General features: G+C 46.3%; 1 protein-coding gene and 1 pseudogene across 9 annotated transcripts in view; one reads left to right on the forward strand and one right to left on the reverse strand.

Moving 5' to 3' along the window:
* CELF2 (CUGBP Elav-like family member 2) overlaps positions 1 to 25,719 on the reverse strand; it is a 397,022-nt gene that overhangs the window by 170,201 nt on the left and 201,102 nt on the right. The gene's annotated exons all lie outside the window — the stretch shown is intronic.
* LOC115303954 lies at positions 1,478 to 24,246 on the forward strand (annotated as a pseudogene).

Consider the following 25,719-nt stretch of genomic DNA (forward strand, 5'->3'; position numbering starts at 1 on the left):
CTCGTGCCTTACAGGATCCGCTTTCACCTCTCCTGCAAACTCCGCTAATAAGGCGGACTCACTCCCCGGGGGTTCCAGGTACCTGAGACTCTACTCTCTCATCTAACACACTGTGTGCATCAACATTCACGATTTGGGCACCTTCTGGTTGGCTGTCATTAGATGCTTCAACCGACTGTGCCAAGACGGTTCGGCTTTGGGAGCGGGGGGTCAATGGGTTAATTTTCCTAAGTCGGCTGCTCTATTTTTACCAGCTTGTTATCATGGGTCTTGTTGCGCTTGGGGTGGGACAAGTGAGGGAGGTAGGGGGGGAGTCTGGGGAGAGAGAGGAACTGCTCCCTTCAGGGACTTTGTTTTCCTAAAGTAAATTATGTTTGTTCACTGATCAAGAAGTAAACTTGAATTCTTTCTCTTTCCGACATCACAGAAGAGATGAGGTTTGTGGTTTGAAAATTGGAAATAAAAGGCCCATAACAGATGCCTAGGATAGCGTTCAAGGAACTAATAATGAATTTTCTGGAATCTTTCTGTCCCAGCGTAAGAAAAGGCAACGAGAGGCTCTATGGAGATTGCACGGAATTCCTGGAGAGCAATCCGAAACGCTGGCCTCTCCGATGTCTACTTAAAGAGGTTGGTAAGAGGAATGGAAAACCATGGCCAAGTCTGCATCATTACTCACTGAAGACTTCCGGAACAGTATGCCCGGAGCTCTCCGGGTATGTGTCCCTACGCTACAAAATCCCACTGGCCGTGCTGCAAAACCATGTATCCAGAGACAAAGTCCAAATGGCATTCTTTCCACTTTGCTAGTTTTTAAATCCTGACATCACATCTGAAGAGATCAATACCAAATACCAGTTTGATTCAGAAATCTGTAACGCCCCCTTCTCTCCTGCAGTATGTCATAAATTCCATTTAGCATCTTAAATCACCAATTAAGATAGGTTTTGACATTTAATTTGCTTATTTCTTTAAAAACACACCATAAGATCTAACCCCCTAAACAAATAAGAATGAAAATAGGATTATGTGCTAAATTATAATAGCTGTTATTCTAAGAGGCTGAATATCATTATATCAAAATTCCCCATAGCTGATTTCTTTTAAAGCCATTTCTTCATTTTTTGACACTGCATCTGGCACAATGAATACAGATGATCATTTGTTTATGTATCTGTCTAACTGCCTCTCCCAAACACAGCCAGATGGAGTCTTTCAGAATCAAATTAATTTCAGATTAATTCACTCTGGACTCACTCCAGTCTCCTGACTCTTTGCTTTGAGGCATCAACCAAACTGATGTGAAGTCATGAACTTAAAAGAGCACAGGTTCCTCGAGATCAAGGGAGGAAACAGAATCCCAAGTCAGCAGCTGCCCCCGCCCGTGCCCAGAAGGAAGTCCATCCTAAGTGCTGACCAACATCTCGCCGGGTCAGAATCATCCAGGAAGAATTTCCTTCCGGATCCAAATAGGATCATGGCTAATTTCACATCCAATATTCACGACGCCTTGAGGTGAGTCCAGGAAAGATGAGCGACCTAATCGCTAACACCGGGACCCACGACGTTAGGGTGCAGTCGCCATACACGCAGAGCCGGGTGGGATGCGCGTGAAGCCGGAGAGGTAATTCCAAACACCCCAAGGGCGCCTCATCCCTCTCTGGCTGCAGCCACTGAAGGCACGATAAACAAATGTAGCCAGGCTTTGCGTGCTGTCAATCTCCGGGGATGCCTTTATTACTGTACTTGTTTCAATTGCAATTTGGGTTTCCATGGAGACCCAACAGTCAGCTCTAGAAAATTATAAGATAAATGTCAGGTGGTGATAACAGTGTTAATGAAGCCTCGGTGACAAGAATCTCTGTGCTTCAAATAATAAGCTTATTCCCATTAGCATATGTATAACCTGTCAAAAAACCTGGAAGAGAGTATTAAAAATTAAATATCTATCTAGGTATATTTAAGAGGAGAGGGGATAGACCCCCCGTGGAGTGGCTTAAATGTGGTGGGTCAACCTGAATGAGGGGGAAAAAAACCAAAGTAATTGCTGGTTTCTGGGGAAAATTAGGCACCGGTCATGGTTCTCAAGGAGGCTTTAGCTGATATGAAGAAATGCCTTACTTCACCCAGTAATGGATGGAATCTTTTTCTTACAAGGTGGCGAATCTCTTTTGTTTCCAGAAGCTAAGGGCTCGGCCCGCTAAGTCTGACGCTGGCAGATTGGGGGCTTCAGAGAAATAAATGCTACGCGCAGCCTCGTGGGAACAGGATTGATGCGGCCGGCCCCCCTCCCCCCACAACCAACATTACAGTTGGGAGACAATAATGAGCTTGCTGGGATCTAGAATCCAAATCCACCCTTGAGTCGTCTACAGCCAAACACGTGCCACTGGAATGTTCCCAGGAAGGATCAGTCAGGCCCCAAAAACCTGACAACTGCGGACCGAAGTGGGCTTGATGCAATTCTGAACATAGAGGTTCAGGCTGTGCAAGCGTGAACTGCAGCTCAGTTCAAGGTCACATTCGACAGAGAGTAACTGAAGGAAAACTAAGTTTCCTTTTGTTTGGAAAAGATGGAACGCATTTTTTATATTCTTGTCATGAACACCCTACAACACCCAGAGGTGTTGAAAGGGTGATCGTTGGGGCGTCCGGGGGTGGCTCAGTCGGTTAAGCGTCCGGCTTCGGCTCAGGTCATGATCACACGGTTTGTGGGTCGGAGCCCTGCATCGGGCTCTGTGCTGACAGCTCGGAGCCTGGAGCCTGCTTCGGATTCTGAGTCCCTCCCTCTCTGTCCCTCCCCAACTCATGCTGTGTTGGTCTCAATAATAAGTAAACATAAGAAAAAAAAAAAGGGTGATCCTTTTAGAAATCAGAGACAAAAGGAAGACCTGGACGTGTAACTTCTTCACCATTCAGGGCTCTAACCTTGCCATAGCGTCCACCAGGCCGGCTTGCATTGCCCTGAATTTTTCCTTCATTTATGGAACAACTAGGTACGGAGAGCAGGCTCCACTGCGTGTCAGACCCAGCGATGAGTGCGACAGTTACTGCCCTCACATTTCTCATTGTTTCAGGGCTTGTGCAGCCCAACAGCCCAGGTTTTGAAAAAAAAATTTTTTTAATGTTTTTTATTTATTTTTGAGAGACAGAGAGAGACAGCGTGAGCAGGGGAGGGTCAGAGAGAGAGGGAGACACAGAGTCGGAAGCAGGCTCCAGGCTCTGAGCTAGCTGTCAGCAAAGAGCCCAATGTGGGGCTTGAACCCACAATCGTAAGATCATGACCTGAGCTGAAGCCGGACAATTAACCGGCTGAGCCACCCAGGCGCCCCAACAGCCCAGGTTTTGAACAAGGTATCACGATATATGTATCTTTTCCATCCGATGTTTGGTCCTTGTCAAAATAACTACATGCCTGTGTTTTTCTGGGGCAAAACAGCTCTTTTCTGCTCCTACTCTACACTGGGAACATCCCAAATGCTCCCCTATCCACCATATAGAAATTCCATCAACTGGGCGGCTAAGTGACAACAGGCATCTACTTTTCACAGTTCTGGACGCTTTGAGTCTAGGACCCGAGCACCGGCAGGGCCGGGGTCTGAGGAGAGCCGGCTTGCCCTTCAGAGCTGGCTGTCCTCCTGCTGTGTTCTCGTGTGGGGGAGGGGTGGGGGAACTGTCTTTCATAAGGGCGCTCACCCCGTTGGGAGGGACCCACCTCATGACCTCATCGCCTCCCAAAGGCCCCATCTGTCTCTTGACAACATCATCCTGGGCGTTAGGTCTCAACATCTGAATTCTGGGGAGACACAAACATTCAGTCCAAAGCACACTCCTGACTACTCTGGAGCCCCTTCCTTCCACTCCACTTTCCGGGAGGAAGATGAACGGGGTCAAACCCAAGGTTGGGGACGTAACTGGGCTGTGGGGCTACGGCAGAAACTTGTGGGGCAGCTTTTGAAGAAGTTGCAGTTTATTGTTTCTCCAGCAGCGTTTTTTATTTTTCGCTTTAGAATGCCCCCTTGTGTCTCCATATGGCTGGTGTCCCTCACTGCAGGGCTGCCCAGGCTCGGAGGGGTGGGGACCTCTCCCAGCTTTGCAAGATCTAGCACACACAGCGAGGTCCAGGGGGAAGTGGGAGGAGAATGCATGGCGCAGGCTAGATGCTCTGGGTACGAGGAGAAAGCCCGCACTACTTTGCCTGACCGCCTGCCCCTCCAATCCCCTCCCCCAGCGCCCCCCTGACTGAAACAGCCTTGGGCGTCCTTTTCACGTAAGCCTTAGCTCACAGGACGCACAGATCTGGCTCTCTGCGGCCATGCTGGCTCTCCAGAAACAGGGGTCCCACGCCTGGCCCGTGGCCACACACAGTGTCCCCTGTGCATAGATGGTGGTACCCTTGTAGGAGTAGTGAAGCTAACAGAAGACTCCAGAGTTCAAAATCCTCTCCCTACCAACCGTCAGGCATTAACTACATCCTTATCTCCAAGCACAACCAAACAATACACAAAAACTATCAACAGCAACAAAAGCTTGGGTCATCATCATCGGCACACTCTCATGCTCTCTCGTTTCGTTTCCTGTTAACCCACCCACGGAAAAGGTATGCAAGGAAAAATTACTCAAGAGCACATAAAACCCAAGACGCTAGGAACAGGATTCTTTCACAGGGCCAAAGTGGCCTTCTGAATCCGGAGGATACAAAGGGGAAGTCATGAGGTTTAAATTTAATAACTCAACTTGAACTATGGGGCTTGAGACTGAAAACTTTTCAGCTGTTAAATCAAGTAACATAATACGATGTTACTCACAACTGGATGAGGAACCTCGTGGTCATGGAAACAAAGAGACTGTCAACAGCATGACTTGGGCCAATCAGAGAAACACCCTCACCCTTTTAGAAGCTTTCTGTGGACTAGTAACCCTCATTTCCTTCTGCTCCTGCTAGGGCTTTTCACAATTCCCCATCAATTTTGAAGGGCTTTGGAGAGACCAATCTTGAGACTGGAAAGCCACCTGCAATGATTATTGTTGGTATTTTGAAATTACTGAAATCATTACTGTTATCTTTAATAACAACACCACAATGCATATTACAATAGTTCTTCAATTTTAAAATGACAGCTCTAAACTGGGGCAACCAAAATTACGATCATAATTTTCCAGAACTGACAATATTTGCTAAATAGACTCCTTGAAGAGAAGGAGGGTATACGCGTGGGAAATAAATAGGAGACTGTAATTTAGCAGCAGAACTTTAACAGTGAGTTCAAAAGTGAAAGCAGAAAACAAATTGCTTCCTAGTTGTTTTTTTTTTTTTTTGTCTTGTTTTCTTCTCATTGTTGCTTAACGTTGAGACGTTTGACTACAGTTAGGCGGCTCAGCTAAAAATGACGTACAGGTGCCCACGGTGGTCAGCCGAGCCCCGCCCTCTGCTTTGAAAGGTATCACACAGGGCTGTCCGATTTTGTGTCTGTACAGATGATGTGACAAGGACAATCAACTCAAATAAGCTGAAGAGGCATCACGCTATTAAAAAACTGCCACCAGAAGGGGTCTTTCCAAGATAACATGGAATAGATTGGAAGTTCCTTGAGGACTTGGGGTGACAGGGTTCACGCTTATATGAAAATGGGACACATTTATTATGGAAATAATACTATGGTCAGTAACTATGCCCAGAGCATAAAGATTTCGAGCCACGGAGAGCCAGGCTTACTCGGAAAATCACGAGCTGTTTCTTGTCCTAGAAGACTGGTAGAAGGAAAGCTAAACTATCTGGAGAGATTCACGTCTTCTGTTACCGAAAACAACAACAGAAGAAGAAACGTGATGACACGATGGGCTCGGAAAGCCGAAAACTCACCCAGGACAGGATGGTACAGGAATTTTAAAAACCACCACCCAAAACACTATGAGGATGATTTTACTTTCCCTCCCAAGGTCATATGGCATCAATTCTGGAAACCACATTTCTCCTGGGAAGTAGAACTGTGCGAGGTCTCCCGCGTCCACAGTCTCAGGAATATATTTCACGGCGCGGAGGCACTGGGATTCTGGAGATCACTGACTGACTACACAGAGCACACCCGAAGGCGCGAACACCTCAGGACACAGTGCTTCCCCATCGGGGGAGACGCCAGGATGGTGAGGTCACTTCCTAATCATGTCCCATTAATGACACACACGTTTTGAGATCAGTTTGTTTGCGAGGCCCCCATGCAGAGGTTTCTCTAGAAATGTAAAACATCAGGACCTCCGTGGACAGCTTACCAGCTTTCCACCTCAGCACGCAGGGACCATGAGTGCAAAGCACGGAAAGATCTAGACGTAATAGGAACGCATATGTGTCCAGAAGCTACGCTCAGGAAGCGCAAACCCTCCATGTCTACTTCAGATGCTGCTTCGGGAAATCCCATCCCCGTTGGCCGCGAGGCTTACAATCATGTGTACGGCGTTTACAAAAAGGATGTGCTCTTTGGGAATTGTCGCCTAGAGGACATCAAACCTACAGATCGGTGGCCTCAGCTGTGTGGGAAAGCCAAAACGCACCGGCTGATAAAGGCAGGGGATTTCCCTCACACGCACATTAGTAATTCAGGTGTGCCAGCAAGGCACTGGGTGGAAATCAGCAGAAGGTTCCCCTGGTAACTGGGTTCCTTGTGATAAATGGGTCCTAGCTAGGAGGCAGTTCACCTGTGAACCTGGAGTGATATTTACTGAGGCGGTTTGTAACTCACTAACTGGACATCATCGACAGGCTCCAAGGGTTGTTTTTGGGGCAACAATTGATAACAAAAGCCACTCGCCTGGCTGACTGGAGGGAGATACAGTTCTTTTTTTCTTTTTTTTTTCCTCCTTAATTAACAATAACATTCAAGACCCTGACAGAGAATAATGGTGAAATAAATTATGGAACCACTTATGTATGAAACCATACATTATTAAAACTACTCTAAATGGGTCCTTAATCTAAATAAAGATGGTCATTTTAGGAAGCCAAGCATCTCAAGAGTTAGAAAGGACACAATGTTATTCTGACCCAAAATATAAAAGGTGTGTGGCTCTGCCAGCCGGCCAAAGTATCAACTGTCCTTGACTTTTATTATGATTCATGTATGTCTCCAGCGCTCCCTGGGTCTCAGTCTCCTTTAGTTACAGCCCTGCATGTCTGCTGGCTGAAGACAGGAGAGAGAAGCGATCGGGCAAAATTTCACTTCCACCATTTACACTTTGCGTATCCCAACCAGTCAGCAAAAGCAATTCCACCCATTCTAATTTTTTTTTATGTTTATTTTTGAGAGACAGAGAGATAGAGCATGAGCAGGGGAGGGGCAGAGAGAGAGGGAGACACAGAATCGGGAGCAGGCTCCAGGCTCTGAGCTGTCAGCACCGAGCCCGACGCGGGGCTCGAACCACAAACTGCAAGATCATCATCTGAGCCAAAGTTGGATACAACTTACCGAGCCACCCAGGCGCCCCAATTCCATCCATTCTATATGGTGTAAATGGGCCTGCAGACCACCTCTGGCAAAGTGTCAATGACGCACGATGCACAGGATTCTCTTTATTGCTAAAAATACCAACTTTAGGATGTTTAGAATACCTTTCACTAGGCTCTAGAACCCCTTTAGCGTAAATTTTATTTTTAACCTATGTGTCTCTGACACTATCAGACCTACGGCCATTCTGACGTGAGGCTCTCCACGGGGGGAGAACCTTCTTTGCGTGACCTCTGCCCCTGCTGAGAGAGAGGAAGTCTCACCACGTGGGGAGCCTGGGGAGCGCTTTACACACTTGTGGTCAGGTGCATAAAAAAGAATTGTCAAGGGACACGGCAGCTTGCAATCTGCAGCCTAGGCCATGGAGATAGTTACGATCAGAGCGATTTCCTCCAAATAAAAGGAGGCAATGGTGATTATATACCCTCCTGTAAATATAGCCCACGTTCAATGCAAGAGAAAACCACCTGCCTCACATCCATTGCCACGTGATTATGAAACACTGAACTCAATCGTTTTAACAGGCTTTCCCTACTTAACAAAGACATCCTGGTTTGCACGCATGGGGGGGGCACGCTCAAAAAGGCTTATGGGGACAAGCTTTGCACAAGCATTTTATTTTTTAATGACTAGAGAAGCTCTTGGGGCTCATCATATTAAAAGAAACAAAAAGGGAGGGAAGTAGCATTGGTTTTTAATTACTTCTACCTCGGAAGCTAACGATCTTAAAATAAGGATTCTTTAAACATTCAGAAACCAACCCAAGTGCAGAGCTTTTGACTTGGCCGACTGTCAGTGTCTGCGCGTGCCCACTGCCATGGGCGTGACGATCCTCATTGACGGGGCGAGGCGGGAACTAGTAAGAAGCTGAAATTCCGCTCCCCGAGGAATCCTCTTTTGTGAAAAACAAAAATCTGAAACTCTCAAGGAGTAGCTTCTCTTCAACCCATCGCTTCCTGTCCATTTCTATGTCATCATCCTCTAGGCAGAGGGCCTGACACATAGAAGGCATGGATGGATGGATGGATGGACGGACAGATGGATGGATCAGATAAATAATCTGTGTCTTCAGGTCCTGATCTAAAATCCTGATGACTCCTTGTGACTTTTATTAAGGCACCGTTCAATCTGAATCCAAATCTGTAAATTTACACCTACCATTTATCCTTTTCTGTTACACAAACATCCATTCTGTTCTAGTGCTGTCTTTGTGTGCTATGGCTTTGAGCTGGCTGGTAACATGCCTTATTTTTCTTTTCTCACCTAAGGTGGACAGTGGCCATCAGGCAAGGATGAAGCTACATGGACCGGCAGACTTAGCGACGTGGCTGTGGGCTGTAAATGGAAGATGAGCTGTCTAATGACATGGACAAAGGGCCTCCGATTCAGAAGCAGAGAATCCGGAGAAGACCTCTCAGATAGTTGCCAAGATTCCATCTGTAGGAATGTGAATGACAACAATTTACACGTGGAGCATGTGGGCACGTGGTCCCCAGGGAATGACGGAATGCGGTCCGGTGACCCCACAGGACATGTGTCCAAGGGCACTTGGTGTGTAAGTTTCTGCAGCCAGCTAAGGAAGAAGAGACAGCAAGGCCACACGAGGGTAGAAGACTAGAAGGCGAAGAGGGAAAACCAAGTTTCTTGTTTGCATTGTAAGAAACATGTTTCCTCCCTTTATTATGAAAGTTGGATCATTTAAATCATCACCTTGTACACCTTAAACTCACACAATGTTATGAGCCAAGGATATGTCAATAAAGCCGGGGGGTGGGAGGAGATCCAAAAAAGTCTGATTATTCAGACCTGAAACACAGCTATGTCTATTCATATTTTTTTTTTTTTTTACAACTTGGGCAGGAATACAGACACATCTGTTATGTGAAAAGATCCCCTAGTGGAAAAGCTTGATCAATGACACGTGGGACCCTTTTGGAAAAATTTGTATGAGTGCACATAAAATACCAGGATGCCATTGGCTGAAACGTTCATTCATGTGTTTGTTCATTCAGGATTTACGGAGTGTCTACAAAATACTGCAAGCTCTTTCTCGCAGTGGGACGAGTGGGAACGAGGGAGGGTACGGACGCGGGCCAGGCCCCCGCTGGGATCCCAGCCCGGCGGCTCTCCTGCGCCCTAGTCCTGGCTCAGTTACTCCGAGTCCCAAAACCTTTAGCTCGAGAATGAGGCCGAGGCCACCTGTCTCTGTGCTGTGGGCAGGATTAAATGACATACGGCACTTGGGAAGAGTACAGTGCTCTCAAAACAGTGTTTTTAGTGAAGAAAAATCTGAAAATCAAAAGAAGTGCATACATGAGTAAGGAGTAATTATTTCTCACGCAGCTGGGGCGGCAGTAGATAAAAGCCACATTTTTTTTATTATTAAAAAATTCTTAGGGAATGAGCAAGGGGCAGGGAGAGGGGGAGAGAAAGAAGTGGGGCTCGAACTCCCAAATTGTGAGATCGTGACCTGATCCAAAGTCAGATACTTAACTGGCTGAGCCACCCAGGTGCCCCTAAAAGCCACATAAAAAATTTTTTTTAATCTTTATTTTTGAAAGAGAGAGAGAGCATGAGCAGGAGAGGGGCAGAGTGAGGGAGATACAGAATCCAAAGCAGGCCCCAGGCTCTGAGCTGTCAGCACAGAGCCCGACACGGGCTCGAACTCATGAACCTGAGATCATGACCTGAGCCAAAGTTAGACGCTTAACCGACTGAGCCCCCCAGGTGCCCCTCTACAAGCCACATTTTAAATGGAAACCACATCACCCACCAGAATCCCAAGTAGCCAAGCTGGTGAATGAAGCTGAGCCTGTAATGAAGATGATGCGAAAGGAGGAAGAATAAAGGCCTTATCCTCTCCTGGAGAGGCCAGGCTGGACCGTCCGAACCCTGCTTGGTTTATGCAAGGAAGGCTGTGCCCCACGCAGCCTGACGGGAGTTCCCGGCCATGCTCGCTGGGCAGTCCCCCTGAGCCTTCCTCTCTATGCTTCGCGCCTCAGCATCGTCGCCCTTCCTCTGTGGTTGCTGTGAGCATGCAGATTTCCCAGAACAATTCCCCCCTTTAGTATCTACACCCCACCCCACAGTTCGGGGCAGACTATCTTACCTGATTCTCATGTTAAATGTAATCACTGGCCAGGCAATCGCGCCTTCGAAGCTGGGAGTCCCGCACACAACCTGCTATGATTCGCTTGCTCAGCACAAAAGGCCATCTCGGAGCCGCTCGGGAATCCTGATGTCCCTGGAAGTCTATCTGAAGCGCGGCCAGCTCTTTCAGGGACACAGAAAAGTATCTCTGCCACACAGATGCCGGAGACTCATTTGTAGACCAATTACCAGACTGGAGCGGCAGCACTGTTTTACATTTGTTCTGTTTTGTATTTTTAGCCCCGGCTTTTCCTTTCGTGGATTATGGTAAATACAACATTTGCTTCCAGAATGGGGGACTTGCTAGGATCATAAAGGAAAGCGCCCGACAAGCAGATTACCTCTGGCTATTGCATTATAGGGATGCAGGCAGTTACACTAAGTGGCTGCCTTTAGCCACACTCCAATTCCGTTGGGCCGCCTTGCTTGGAAACACAGCAATAAACAAGGAGGCCCGGTACAGCCTGCGTTCTCAACTCCTGGCCCCCAACTGGCGCATCCCTGGGTGGGGCTTCACTCGGGAGGAGGAGAGAGAAGGCTCTTTAAAAAAAAAACGTATAGGGGCGTCTGCGTGGATCAGTCAGTTGAGCGTCTGGCTTCAGCTCAGGTCGTGATCTCATGGTTCGTGGGTTCGAGCCCTGAATCGGGCTCTGTGCTGACAGCTCAGAGCCTGGAGCCTGCTTCAGATCCTGTGTCTCTCTCTGTCTCTGATCTTCCCCTGTTCACCCTGTCTCTCTCTGCCTCTCAAAAATAAATAAAAAACAAAAAAAAAAACCATTTTAATAATAAAAAAAAAGTCTAGTTTTCTGTAAATTTATTCCTTCCTTTACCACATGCCATCTGCTTTCTCAACATCCAGCTAACAAAGGAGGCTGGACATGCCAGTAAAAGCAGCGCTCTAATTCTCCTGGAAACTACATACTGCCCATTTCGTAGAGCCGACTATTAAACATTTCCTACGCTGGGCTGTGTTTTGTCCTGAGCGGATGACATTCCTCAGGGCTCCAACTCCCATGGCTGCACCTATTATACCACATCAAACCACGATTTGTGGATTTTGCCTAATTGCCCAATGCCGCACATCACTGTGGGCATGAGGGACACATTTTCCTCTCTCCCTCTTACTCCCAGGCCTGCTGCTTTTCTGACCTTGCCATAAATTAGCGAGGTTCTGAGCTGTAAATGCAGAGCCGCGGATGTCTTTCAGAAGCAATTACGTGAAAACTTTGTTCCGACATTATGAGAAGTGGCATTTTCACCAGATAATGTCCATATTAAATGCACCAACCAGAGGCCTAGAGAGTGGGCCTGAAAATGAAAAGGAGATGTGCCACGCGGCGGAGCGTGAACCGTGGAAATGCAGGAAGGTGCTCTCGGGCCACGTGGTGATGTCACTGCACATCCTCAAGAGCGGTCACCTGCAAGTCTGTGCATTTTACTGAACGGTCTCTCCCCCGCCCCTGCTGGTTTGAAGAATAAGGGAAAGACGTTTCAGCACTCTGAAAATTAAGAAAACGTCGGAAGTAGCCTTTGAAAGGAAATATATTTTAATGAAAGAGGATGATAGAAGCAAAGAGGCTTCCTACTGTCAAGAGATGCTCCAAGGAGCACTGCGCTGGTTGATGCAGGGTCTTGCTAAGGATGTGGAAATGGGCACTGAACAGCCTAACATAATGCGGGGCGTATTAAATGACGTTTGGGACTGAGGTCCACAACATGAGGTATGCAAGAGATGGGACGGGGGGGGGAGCGGAAGAAAATGACATGTGTGTCAGAAAACGTCCGACTAATGCACCTGGGGGGAAACTGCTCCAAACATACTCTAAATACTGATGGAGGCAGGTAGACAGCAACAGCAAGAAATCTCTGCTGTGAGGGTGTGCAAGTGGGGCCAGAACATAGTGTCCTGTGAATGCTGAACCAAGCATAGAAATCTTAAGCTGTGCTGGCAGAGTTCCCAGGACCTGGAAAGACGCGCACACAGGTTTCTAAAAGTTTCTAGCATTTCAAGAGGTGGAAGATTTTCAAATATAGAGGAATCATGATTTTTTTTTTTCTTATTGAGAGATAAAGGGGACAGGGCTGGAGGGGAGAAAGAAATTGAGAGAGAGAGACAGACAGACAGACAGAGAATGAATGCTAAGCAGGCTCCACACTCAGCATGGAGCCTGATGTGGGGCTTGATCCCACGACCCTGGGTCATGCCCAGGGCCAAAATCAAGAGTTGAATGCTCAAGTAACAGAGCCACTCAGGCACCCCAGAATCATGATTATTAAACAAGGACTAAATACTTGATTGAACCGGATGTCAGGATCAAAGGAGAGTAACAGAAAGAAGGCCCTCAGGAATTGGTGAGCTGAGGACACCTTTGGCCTCTCAAATATCTAAGTGACGTGGATCCAAGAGTGAGAGCTAGAGGCGCTCCAAGGAGAGCAGGAAAGGGGAGGAGGGAGGAGCGGAGAAGCTCTCTGGGCGTGCGGGGGGTACACCTGGCCTTCCTCGAACTTCTTCCCAACTGACCTGACCTTTCATCTCTTGCCACTTCGCTCTATGCATGACAGCCGAGTTCTTTTTTCTGAGCATGCATTTCCAAGTCTTGTCATCACCTTCTCTTCAGGACAGCCTATATACTTAAAATTTTTTTTTAATGTTTATTTTTATTTTTGAGAGAGAGAGAGAGACAGCACAATTGAGGGAGGGGCAGAGAGAGGGAGACAGAGAATCTGAAGCAGGGTCCAGGCTCCGAGCTGTCAGCACAGAGCCCAACGTGGGGCTCAAACCCAAGAATTGTGAGATCATGACCTGAGCCAAAGTTGGATGCTTACCCGACTGAGCCCCTCAGGCGCCCCAGGACAGCCTATGCACTTTTAATCTTGACATTCAAATGATTCACACTTGGATCCAAGTGATAATTCCTGTTCTTCCCCAATTTCCCCTACAAAAGCCCTCAGGCACAAGCTTTTATACCCTGTTGTCTGCCTCTGCACGTTTCTTCACCCATTTCTGGACTCTAGAATTGGCTGCCTACTCCATCAAGAAGCAAATTACCATTCAAGATATAGAGAGTGATTAATTCGTCTTCAAACTAACCATACAGTTCTTGTCTATATAAGCCATCTGATGGGTAATCACGTTTCCCGTAATCTCGTATAATTTCATTTTATAACAGTTACCTAATCATTATATTACTTAACAAATGGGACCCTTTGGTGGAGAGGCGAGATCTCCTGCCACGACGGAGACTTTGGCTGGAATTGAAACTCTGCTTACACACAGGGCCACAGAGCACGGGTCCATTGGCGGTGCGCACTTTCATTCATAAAACGTCGCCTGTCAAAATGTGATACATCATGGTTGCTTTAAGGGTCAAAGGCACGCTGTGTAAGAACTTTTCTAACTATGACAGTGTTACAGAGCTACCCTCTGAACAACACGGATGTGAATTCCACTTATACACAGGTTCCCCCCCATAAATACAACACTGTCAATATATTTTCTCTTCCTCCTGATTTTTCTTAGTAACATTTTTTCTCTAGCTTACTTTCTTGTAAGAATATAGAAAATAATACACAGAGCATACGGAGTATGTGTTAATTGACTGTGTTATTGACAAGGCTTCCTGTCAACAACAGGCTATTAGTAGTTAAGTTTCTCGGGAAGTCGGAGGTTATATGTGTCTTCGGACTGTATGGGGGCCGGTGCCACAAACCCACACACTGTTCAAGGACAAGTTGTAGACTATACCCTGTGTTTTCACTTTCCCGTCTAGACTCTCAGTGTCTCGAGGACAGGAACCGGGTCCAACAGTCGTTGGGATTCTCAACTTCATCTATCAAGGCACATTGAGATCTAAATAAATGCATCAGGAATTGAAGAACTATGCAAGGACGCATTCTTTTGCACTTCAAAGTCAACAGCAGAAGGCCTGGGCAACCAAGCCTGTTGCTCCCATACCCCCCACAGCGCAGGGCTGCCTGGTCCCCACCATGCGGACTCATTTTCCACTTGGCTCTCACGGGGACTCTTTTGCAAACCTGCAAACCTGCCCCTTGTTCCAGCTCTTTTAGGTAATCTTCAAACTCTTCTGAATGATCAGAACCTTTTAGGAGCTGGTTTGTGGCTAATTCCATAGCCTCTCCATCGCCACTCTGCACACCCCTCAACACACGCCCCAGATGGACTGGTTTCTGGGGACGGAACACGCTCCCCTGCGCTATGGTGCGAGTCTGCCTCAGCTCCATTCATCCGGCCAAATCCTATTTGACCTTGAAGCACTCTTTCCGGAACTCTTCTGACTCCAGTTCCCGACTCTAGAAAAGGTTAGGGAGCACTATGCTTAGTACCACAGCTCCAGATCTAGGACTCAGGCTTCCTAACTAACCAAGGGGGCGTACCTCTACATATTCATTCCCAGAGCCCAGCACAGTGCCTGGCATAGGGCGAGTGCTTACATTTTTACTGAATGAAGGAATCTATGGATGGATTTTTAAAATATTAAGTTAGTAACTCTATTTTAAAAAACTTTGTAACATTTCTTTATTTTCGAGAGAGAGAGAGACAGAGAAAGAGGGAGACACAGAATCCAAAGCAGGCTCCAGGCTGTCAGCACAGAGCCCGACACGGGGCTTGAACCCACAAACTGCGAGCTCATGACTTGAGCTGAAATCGGACACTTAACTGACTGAGCCCCCCAGGTGCTCCGTGACTCTATGTGTAACGCAAATCAGTGATGGACATTACGTCAGAAAATTTCAATTTAACAAATGTGAAGACATTACATCTCAAAGCACTAAATTTATGTGATAAACAGAATTCTGTATTCTGTAATTTTTTCAATGCATCATCATACTTTTCGATCAAAAATACATTCTCATAATATGAGAGGAGCCTTGTCAAAGTACTTGAAAGCAATGAAGAAGAGTCGCCTGAGGCTAAAAGGTAGAGCAGGGAAGAATGGAAGGGGATTCTAAGTCCATAGTATTTCACAGAGAAGCAGCTAGATGAAATAGGACATGTAAACATCAGGGGAGGAAGTCTAAAATAGAATGCCCGTTCTTTGGGGTACCTATAAATGGGGAGGTTTAAAAACCTACCAACCAGATTTCTTTTAAGACCAGTTAAGTTACTGTTCAGCATTTCTGATTAGCTGATTTAGCAGCGTGGCTCTCATGCAAGACAGAATGTTGAGTTCACCACCCCCTACACACTGGAAGAGTCCATTTTTACATTTACGTGGCGTGAAATCCCAAGACACTGTCCCTGACTTAGAATCCTAGAAAATAACACAGATGAGAAATTGAAGGAGGCTTGGCCAGGGGTGTAACCGTGGTGACAGAGGACAAAGGATCAAGCAGGGAAGGCAGTATGGAGTATTTACTGAGGCTGGTGTCTATGCTTTGAGGGAGTATTTGTTAAGACCTAGGTGAATGATCAAGCCTAATTTAGGGTGCTGGGAATTGAAAGGGGCAGGGGTTCAGATTAGGTATTTGTAGAACGAGGATTCATAGGACAAGGCAAGTAGAGAGAAGAGGAAAGACGTAAAGATTTGATAGGTTCTACAACCTAGTAGACTCCAGAGGATTCCTTTTAGCTTTCGGAAAGTCATGGTACCCCAGCGGAGGGGCCAGAATCATAACAGAGAAGTGTACATATTAACTGCATTGAAACGGCACAAAAATGGGTGATAGTAACTTCTTCCCTGTAGGTCTTGCTTTTTCATAAAAATTGCATCATCTGTGTACAAATTTCATCTCAGAAAGTAACTGAAATATTTATAAGGAAACAGTAATATGGCCATTTTTTAGCACATAATGCTATTAATATTCATGTCGGGATTTTTAGTTATTTAAAAATCATCCTCAAAAAGTAGATCCATGGTTCAAAAATCGTTCTGAATTTTAACGGGATTCCTCTCATTCTCTTAAAACTGTTTTAAACTATATTTTTGCAAAGATAAGCCTTCCTGAAATGCAATTTTTATAATTAAAAAATTTACAGTTATAACTAAAGTATGAAGATTCGTAAAACATAATAAAATGCTAGCAAGCTACAAAATTCTGGTAATTCCCTCCCCCCCATTGTTTAAACCTGTACCAATTTCAACACAAATGCAGCATTTATTCATTTTAGTTTCTTTACAAGAAATATCCTCAGAAGCATTGCTGTTTCTGGGGATACTCTCTAGACGGGGTGGTTGCGAAATTCTCAACGTGATGACAGTAATTCATTTTCATGACTTAAGTAATTGAGCCTATCTTTAGAGTTATTAATTATAATTACATTATACTGTTTCCAAAGGAAAATAGAATAAATAGAATATAATCACTCCAACCATACTGTAAAAAACAGTAATTACCTATTAACTCCCATCAGTTCCGTTATGAACCGCTGCACTTAATTTCTTCAATACATTCAAGGCTCAAGTTACATGATACGCACGGACTTTCCCTCTTTTCCAACCACCAAGGTTCCATCATCTTAAATCATACACTGTTTAGCGGGGAGAGAATATGGGTCTGTTTAATACGCTCAAGAGACGGTTTTCCAGTGAGCTGCCGCCAATCGTTCTGGCATCCTGGCTTCCGAAAAGAGCGCAAGGTTTGACGTACACTCAACCGAAGCGGTTCACCATCCCTGCCCAAATCCTTCGACCACAGAAATCCAGCGGCACATATTCAGGCTTATCTCATCTCTTAGATTATAAATTCTCTGAGAGTTAGCTTCATTTTGGTAAGCACCGTGGCACTATGCACCGTCCTGCACATTCCTGTGTCTACAGAACGAATAAAGTTTCTAAAAGAAAAGACACACGGTAAGCATGTAGCCATGTTGTCTTGAAAAGCACCGGAGGCTCAGAGGTCCCTGTGCGTCGGCTGAAAGCTGGGCCGGGGGGGGGGGGGGGGGGGGGGGGGGGGGGGGGGGGGGGGGGGGGGGGGGGGGGGGGGGGGGGGGGGGGGGGGGGGGGGGGAGTGTAGAGCTGCTGGGTGGAGCGCCCAGTGTCATCCAGTGTGGCCCGTCCCCTCTGGGGCCTCAGGCCTTAGCCCCAGGGCAAAGGTAACTATTTTGTGTCTCAGTTCATTTTTTAGGAACATTCTAATATTTAAAAGGTACACAGCTCCAACAGCCAGTGGGAAATGAAAGTCCCGTAATTCCTACTGTCAATATTTCCATGTTTCTTGTATGGGAACTGCCTTAATTTGTTTTGGTACAGCCTCGCAGTGAGCTAGCTTTGTTCCGATTACGGTTACCAGCCAAAACGGAGCATGCACTGGTCGCGGGATCCACTGGTAAATAACATATCTGCAAATCCCTATCATCCTTCCGGTATATATTAATGAAACACATTTGAATATTCCCAAGGTTACAGATGCATGAAAAGAATACGGATCATTCTATCATGAAAAGCTCACCTGCTTGTTGGAATATGTGCAGAAATAGTTGTTGAAAAGGGTTGTTAAGGTATTTTGTATAACTTAATTTGCCTTACTTCCATTAGGGGAAAGTTAGGCAAACAGGATACATTCTGGGTTCTTCTAACTAACAATAAGTAATGGCAAGGAGAGTCCGAGCTGGTGTTGACTGAGAACGTGTTTTGTGCCAGGCCTTCGGGTGAATGCTTAACATCTATTAACTCATTTAATGTATTCGACATCCCTATTAGGCAGGCACTGTTACTGAGGCCATCTTACACCTGAGAGAAACAAACCTAAGAATTAAGTCTAATGGCCACAGAGTGAAAGTGAGAGGGCCACGGCATGAACACAGAACCGTCGGACCCTAAAATCAACGCACAGCGTTGTACCTATGCGGCCTCTACACTTTGGGATTTATAAGGGTCCGACTCCTGAAGGCGGCACCTTACATTCAGAGTCCTTAAGTCACAGAAAGATAATCCCCGGAGACCTACTGAGGCATATCACAAAGGACATTTCTAACTCACTCTAATCTACGGACTTCTTCAAAATTCCCAAGAGAGGATACTCGGGTACCCTCAGCAGTGCAAGCCTGTAGCCACCTCTAGTGTCTCCAATGATCCAAAAAAGTTCCTGTATCATAACATTTATTTGAATTAATATATTCTGGAATCATATATTTTCCTAATGTGCCTTCGTTCCCCTTGGATTTTTCTTATGTCTGTATAACATGTCTGTAACACACACACACACACACACGTATTCAAACTAGGTAGCATTTAGGGAATCAAAATGCTAATTTTTTCTGAATACAGCCTTATATAATTAGGTGATTAACTCTTACGTTATGGCTGGATAACGTGAAGGCGGCAGAACGATGTGCTGTCTGAAGCAGAGGTGGCCTGTTTCAAAAATTCCAAATAATCTATAGTGTAATAGGGAATATTTTGAAATTTTTTTAACATTTATTTATTTTTGAGAGACAGATCATGAGCAGGGGAGGGGCAGAGAGATAGGGACACGCAGAATTGGAAGCAGGCGCCAGGCTCTGAGCTGTCAGCACAGAGCCTGACGCAGGGCTTGAACCCACTAACTGTGAGATCATGACCAGAGCCGAAGTCGGACACTCAACCAACTGAGCCACCCAGCTGCCCCCGTAATACGTTTAAAAAAATTCATGAAGTAGGATGGACTCAGCGTGGGGAAAAATCCAGTAACACCCCAAATTTTGATGCTTATTGTTCAGCAATTAACCATGTACTTTACCGTGGTTTCTTTGGTACAGTACTGAATTATTTGACTACTATTAACTTTCATACACGCTGTTTTCCCAAGCAGACTGTAAAGTTCCTGGAGCCTAGGAACCATGTTATGCTCTCTATTAGCTCAAGTGCTTGGCGCACTGCCTTTCCCTGAGGAACAGAATCAACTCTGGTTAACTGGCTGATTGGTTGGAAACGTCAGCCCCAGGTTCTCAGGCGTCTCCCTGAACCTGACCGTCCAGAGCCGAGTCCCGTTTCTCAACACGTGTAGAGCTACCCATTCAGGCTCCACATCTGCTTCTGGGCATTTCTCTATTCCCAGCGTCTAGCGAAGTGCCTGGGACACAGGAGACTGCAATAAATCTTTACTCAGTGGATGCCACTGTTCTCACAGGGCCAAAAATCACCTACGAGCTTAGAATCCAAGACACAGGCTTCACCCCAGAGAGTCTGATTGTGGGGGTCGAGGGGGAGATCCCAGAATCTGCACCGATGCCCCCAGGGACGCTGGTATTTACAGAACTCAGACCAGCACCGACCTTAACCATCTGCTACCAGGACTCCATGAAAGGACTTTGGTCAGAGCCGCCTCGGCTATTTGGCCAAAACTCGGGGAGAAGTCCTGGCTGGTTTCATAAAGGGAAGCCCACGAGCCAAGCTGTAAGGGCGCGGCAGGGGGGAGCACCCCTGCTCTGTGATCTCGTTTCGTCAGCTCGTGAGAAAGAAGAGCGAACTGTGGACACTCAGAATACTTCTCAGAAAGGCAAAGACCCTCCTTATAGCTTAAGTCACTGACACAATTCTTTTTCTTTTCAGAAAATCTGCTTGCTAAGTCACGAACTGTAGCGGGGACAAGTTGGAAGAAATGTGTTTTCCATTGGCGAAAGTTCAATTTTTTTTTTTTTTTTGGACAAACCAAAAGAAACACAAAGTACAAGCCATGTACTTGGTCTGCGCTCCTGACCTCTGCTATTTCATGTCATGCACCGAAAAAAAAAAAAAAAACCAAAACCCCAAAACACAAAAAACAAAGACAAACAAAAACCACAAAGAAAAAAAACCCAACTAACGGAAGGGAAAAATTGCTAAAAAGAGGTGGGAAGGCTAATACAGAAACTGCATATAAATTATTTTAAAACACGCACGGAGATATGGACAGCACTGTGGGGGTGATTTTAGGCAATATTTTAAGTTAAGACAGGACATAAAATGTCACAGTACACTGTAGCAGAACTGGGTGGTACAAGTCAGTGGCTTCTTGTAAAAATGGTGCAGGAGAGTCTGCACCAGCAACCCTATCTTGCTCTCAGGATCATTTAACTCAAAGCATCAGTCAGTATGAACATCTACTTTTTATGAACTCTGGGAAGTTGCAGAAATTGTCTTTGAAGATCATAGGAGAACCTCATGTGATCTGGGCTTTATCCACTCAAGCCAGATTGTGTTCACATTCAGTTGTTTTTTTTTTTTAAAGGAAAGTGTTTTGGGGCGCCTGGGTGGCTCAGTCAGTTAAGTGTCCGGCTTCAGCTCAGGTCATGATCTCATGGTTCGTGGGTTCGAGCCCCACATCAGGCTCTGTGCTGACAGCTAGCTCAGAGCCTGGAGCCTGCTTCAGATTTTGTGTCTCCCTCTCTCTTTGACCCTCCCCTGCTCGTGCTCTCTGTCGCTTAAATATAAATAAAAAAACAGAAAAAAAATTTAAAAGGGAGGTGTTTCAAGTCAAATATGCAGACATGTGCCCCTTCGGTTTTCAGTTTTGCCCGTCTCCTCCAACCAAGAGAGGCTCTGTGCACGTGGTGGAGGTTGTAGGACAGACAAATTACCCAAGCATCCCCTGTTCTCTCCTCTTGCCCGGCTTCTCAGATTCCACCACCAGGGGCAACAAGTCAGCTTTCTTTCATTGCAAAGGCCTGTGATATGGGAGGCACGCTCATCCATGGGCAAGGAGGATGGTGACGGAGAGACACGCAGCCTCTGCCTTCGCAGGACAAGCCTCGTGGGGAGGACCGGCTCCCCCACAGGGAAGTACCAGAAAGAGGAGCACAGCAAGGAGAAGCCCATGCTGTCTCAGGAGATTCTACCAAGGAAGCACCAACAAACCCAAATCCCCCGCCTTCCATCGGGCTAAGAACTCATTCTGTGGAAAGCCTTCCTTACGGCCATCTCAAATTCCCCAGGGAACATCTTCTCAGGTGACCCTTGACTACTGCCTCCGTCATCACTGGTGTTTCCTGAGCACCCAAGAGCAAGTCCACTGGGCCTTTTCACTATGAATAGGCAGAACCGTGGGGTCTAAGCACCGCTCTTGGAACGGCACCTGTTGGCTCACGGGAAGTGGGAGGGACCAGTTCTCCTTGAGGTGGAACCACTGTATTCTGACGCTCGAATATTTGGCTTTATTGTAACATGTCCTTCATTCAGGCAAGAGAAAGGGAGGAAAGTAGTATTTACCTCTTTAAAGGGGTATAATGACATCCTTAGAAGGTCACATGCAAGTATCATTAGGCCCATAACTCTATGACCTACACAAAGTAGCCAATGACATAAATATCTAACCAAAAAATAAAATACACAAGAACCTATCTGTGTCAGAGAAAAGGCAACTGTGAAGCCATGACCAGCTTTGGTGCACAAGTATGTCGTTTTCCACTCTCTGCCTAGCACTTGCTAACCTACGACAGGAACACCTCCAAAGATTTCAAAATTCTTTGAAGGTTCAGTCATTAAGGAATGATGACTTCTCTTCAGTGAGGCAGCTCTGTCTTTACCAAGGAAGAGGCTGGGTCAGGGAAGGCTAGAAGGTCCGCAAAAAGTACAGATGCCCCAGGATGGGCATCAGGGCCCAGCACTGACGTTATCTGGCCCTTTTTGGATTCAAATTTCCTCTACAAAGCAGAGACTGCTCCAAGGAATATAAAAACCAATTTGAATACTTACTGGATTAAATGAGGGGATATAAATGTGGCCAGGAGTAGCCTCATGGATAGTATTTCCCTTTTGTTTCTAAGAAATAGGAGGTTGGCTCTTTTGTCCAGAGATGAGCACATTCTGAGCCTTCACGTGTATGCACAAGACTTCTCTTTCACAATCATCATTATTGTGATCACAATAAATTGCATCATCATTACACAAGCCTCTACTTTGTAAGGCGTGAGGAACCTTGTACTCTTAGTGCTGTTCTCGGTACCAAAACAGATGCCATTGGACCAAAGAACCAGTATTCTGATGGAGATAAAGGTCAACATTTGAATAAAGGGGCCAGCATTTCATTGGTGGAGAATGAGTATTTGAATCAGGGGATGTGCGTCTGAACGGGGTACACTTAATGGCTCTAGCTGTCCAGAGTCTAACTGTTTAAAGGATTCTGATGATCAAAGGTAAGAAATCTAGGTTCGTGACACCGGTCGACTTGAGGTTCCAAAACACTGCTATTTTACTGGCTGCTCTCTTCTGTAATGGTCCTTATGCACTCAAGGGTCTCCCCAGGAGCAATAAGATGTAGCTGCCTTCCTTCCTAGACTTTCGGGTTTCCTACCTAATGACAGAAAGCTCATGGGCATTCGAGGACAGAGCACACATGTAGCCTTGCTGGGGTCAACACGCTCCTTACGGTGTTAGACCTTCAAACAGAACAGCGCTAATTAACGGCCCCTTCAACACACACGTGGGCCAACAGCTCTGCCATCCCTCGTGGTGACACTGTGGTTTGTGTAACCACGGCTACCAGAATCCTTCTCTGGGATGTTCTGAGGCCGAGAGACTTCCGCTGGCGCCTGAACAAATTTCACTGTACAAATGACCGGTCTTTTGGATGCGTGATTAACAGAGGCCCCCGGGTCCACTCGGTGGCCCTGTTCTTCTCCGTTCTAGGACACCCTTTGGACATGGGATTAGTTAACACTGTGTCCATTTTTCTCCTAGGCAGGCAGTTAGCATTGCTTTTCATTTAAGTCTTTTGTCGCTGGAGTGATTTTGTTGCCGTCAGACTGTATTATGGATATTAGGTCTTGAATGAGCTGTAACTTTCTGCAATTGAAAATTTATAACACAAAGACAATTTCATTGGGCTCTGTCACTGTTTAACACACAGTCCCCTGAGTACTCAGGATCACGTGGGTTCCTACGACATTACCTCCACTGCCCACACGCTGAATTACAACGTTGGTTTATTTTCATTCCTTGGCTACGCTCTTGAGCTTCGCTGGGGAAAGTGTGTCTGTCTTTCCTCCCCTTGATATTCTACCCTCATGTAAACCAGGCCTCTGCCCGTGTCAAAGTACAACCTGCTGGTAAAACCTGGAGCAACGGGACAAATAAGAAAACGATAATTAAAATCCGCCTAGAAACTTGCTCTAGATAGATCTTTGGCAAAAAGCAAATCTTTTACAAGGACGATTTTTTCTCTTCCTTGTAAGAGACTACATGCTGGTGGACACGCGAATGGCAGCAAAATTGTTAAAAACAAAGCAGGAGGATTTGGCCGCGCTGCCCCGCCGTCAGGCCCCGTGGACCCTCGAGCGGACTGATCCCCGCCTCGACTAATCTACCCGCTCTCGCGAGCGCCCCGTCGGGTTCCTCCAGCGTTGCCGCTATGAAGAAAGTGGTTCAACAGCCCCGGCTGGAAGCCGGGCTGAACCGCGTGAAGGTTTCCCAGGCAGCTGCAGATTTGAAACAATTCTGTCTGCAGAATGCTCAACACAACCCCCTGCTGACTGGAGTATCTTCAAGTACAAACCCCTTCCGACCCCAGAAAGTCTGTTCCTTTTTGTAGTAAAACGGATCTTTGAATGGTTTTCTAAGTCATTTTTCATAAACCAGTGCATATTCAAAGGAGAACTAAATTTGGAGGCTGTACGAAAGCTTATCCCTGTAACACGTGCCATACTATATAAACTTCTACTTTTGTCAGTCCTTAACATCTACCTCTCTGAATCTTCATAAATTTCTATTTCCCAAGGGTAATTATTTTATATACACTGGCAGCCGCATACAATAAAGTACTTAGTGTAAAAACAACAACAACAACAAAACAACAAAGCAGGAGGGAGTGACGTGGGGGGCGTGGGTAAAGCAGGAAAACCTGAGGGAACTCAACTGGGCACCCAGTTACACACAGACATAAACTGTACCTTCTGTTAAAAGCAATGGATAATGATCGCATCTTCCACTTTTTAAAAAAATTAGTTTTCTCATTATTGCAAGATTTAAAACTCAATACCCATCCAAATTATTACTGAAAATCTGTTATGAATTCTCCTGTGAACTGGCGTTAGAAAGCCAGTGGCTGGCTTTTATACCTACCCAGCTGCGCCACCAGATTCTTGGGCCAATCCTTTCGGCCTTCTCTTTCGCCTGCAATCTTTTCTTTCCCTGAACAAACCACCAAGACCAACTTGCTGCTGAGCTACAACTGGCTGCAAAGCAGATCATATGGGGGACATTTTGCTCTTCCCGGTCACTCGTTACAAAGCGGCGAGCCCGACAGAGCTGAGACGTCTCTTCCGGGTCTCGGATCCAGAGGAACAAAGTGCGCAGACAGCGCCGGGGAGAAGCCAGAGCCGAGCAGTGAAGACTCGCCATCCATAAACGTCGTGGTGCTTGTCTGTTACCCCGGGGCTTCAGAAACACTTATAAAGACTGGTGGTTCCCAAGGTAACTACCGGCAGGTAACTGGAACCTCTTCTCAGCGAGGAGGATGAACCTCAGAGCTTAAAATTGAACACCCCAAGTCCTGCAAAGACGGCAAGGCGTTTTGTGCTTAGTGACCAAGCATACGATGCCCATAAGGAACCCCAGGGGCTCTCATGTCTCCTGGTACAGTGTACGCTCCGTGAGACCGAGCCGAGGAGGGCTGGCTTCCTCTAGGACATACATCGGGGCGCTGTGATCTTCGACACTGTCTTCTTGTCCTTAGGCTTCTCCGTGTTCCATGCAATCCCAATCGAAATTGCACCGCATTCTTCTCCAAGCTAGAACGAACAGTCCTCAAATCGGTATGGAACCACCAACGACCCCGAGGAACCAAAGTAATGTTGAAAAAGCAAAGCAAAGCCGGAGGCCTCAGGACCCAGGACTTAAGCCGCTACGAAGGCATCCTGACCCCAACTCGCTCACTCACTGTCCTGCCAAGTTTTTGAAAAAGTCAAATACTCAAACTATCAAGCTGTTTTACTGGAAACTGTTGTCAGTGGAACTGCAATTTGATGCAAGTTACTTTGTTTTACGATACTTTCTGTGTTAAAAACCGTAACTTACATGTAACAACAGCAGAGCTGAGCCAGTCTTGGGACGTTGAGTGAGTGTCTCTTTGTTCGTGAGTCAATGTACTGAACTGTAGTCTTAGGGGTTTCTCATATTTCTCACGTTGGATGGAACCCCTTTCTCCCAGTTTCAAC

Source organism: Suricata suricatta, chromosome 10, assembly GCF_006229205.1.
Source record: "Suricata suricatta isolate VVHF042 chromosome 10, meerkat_22Aug2017_6uvM2_HiC, whole genome shotgun sequence".
In the NCBI taxonomy this organism is placed as follows: Eukaryota; Metazoa; Chordata; class Mammalia; order Carnivora; family Herpestidae; genus Suricata; species Suricata suricatta.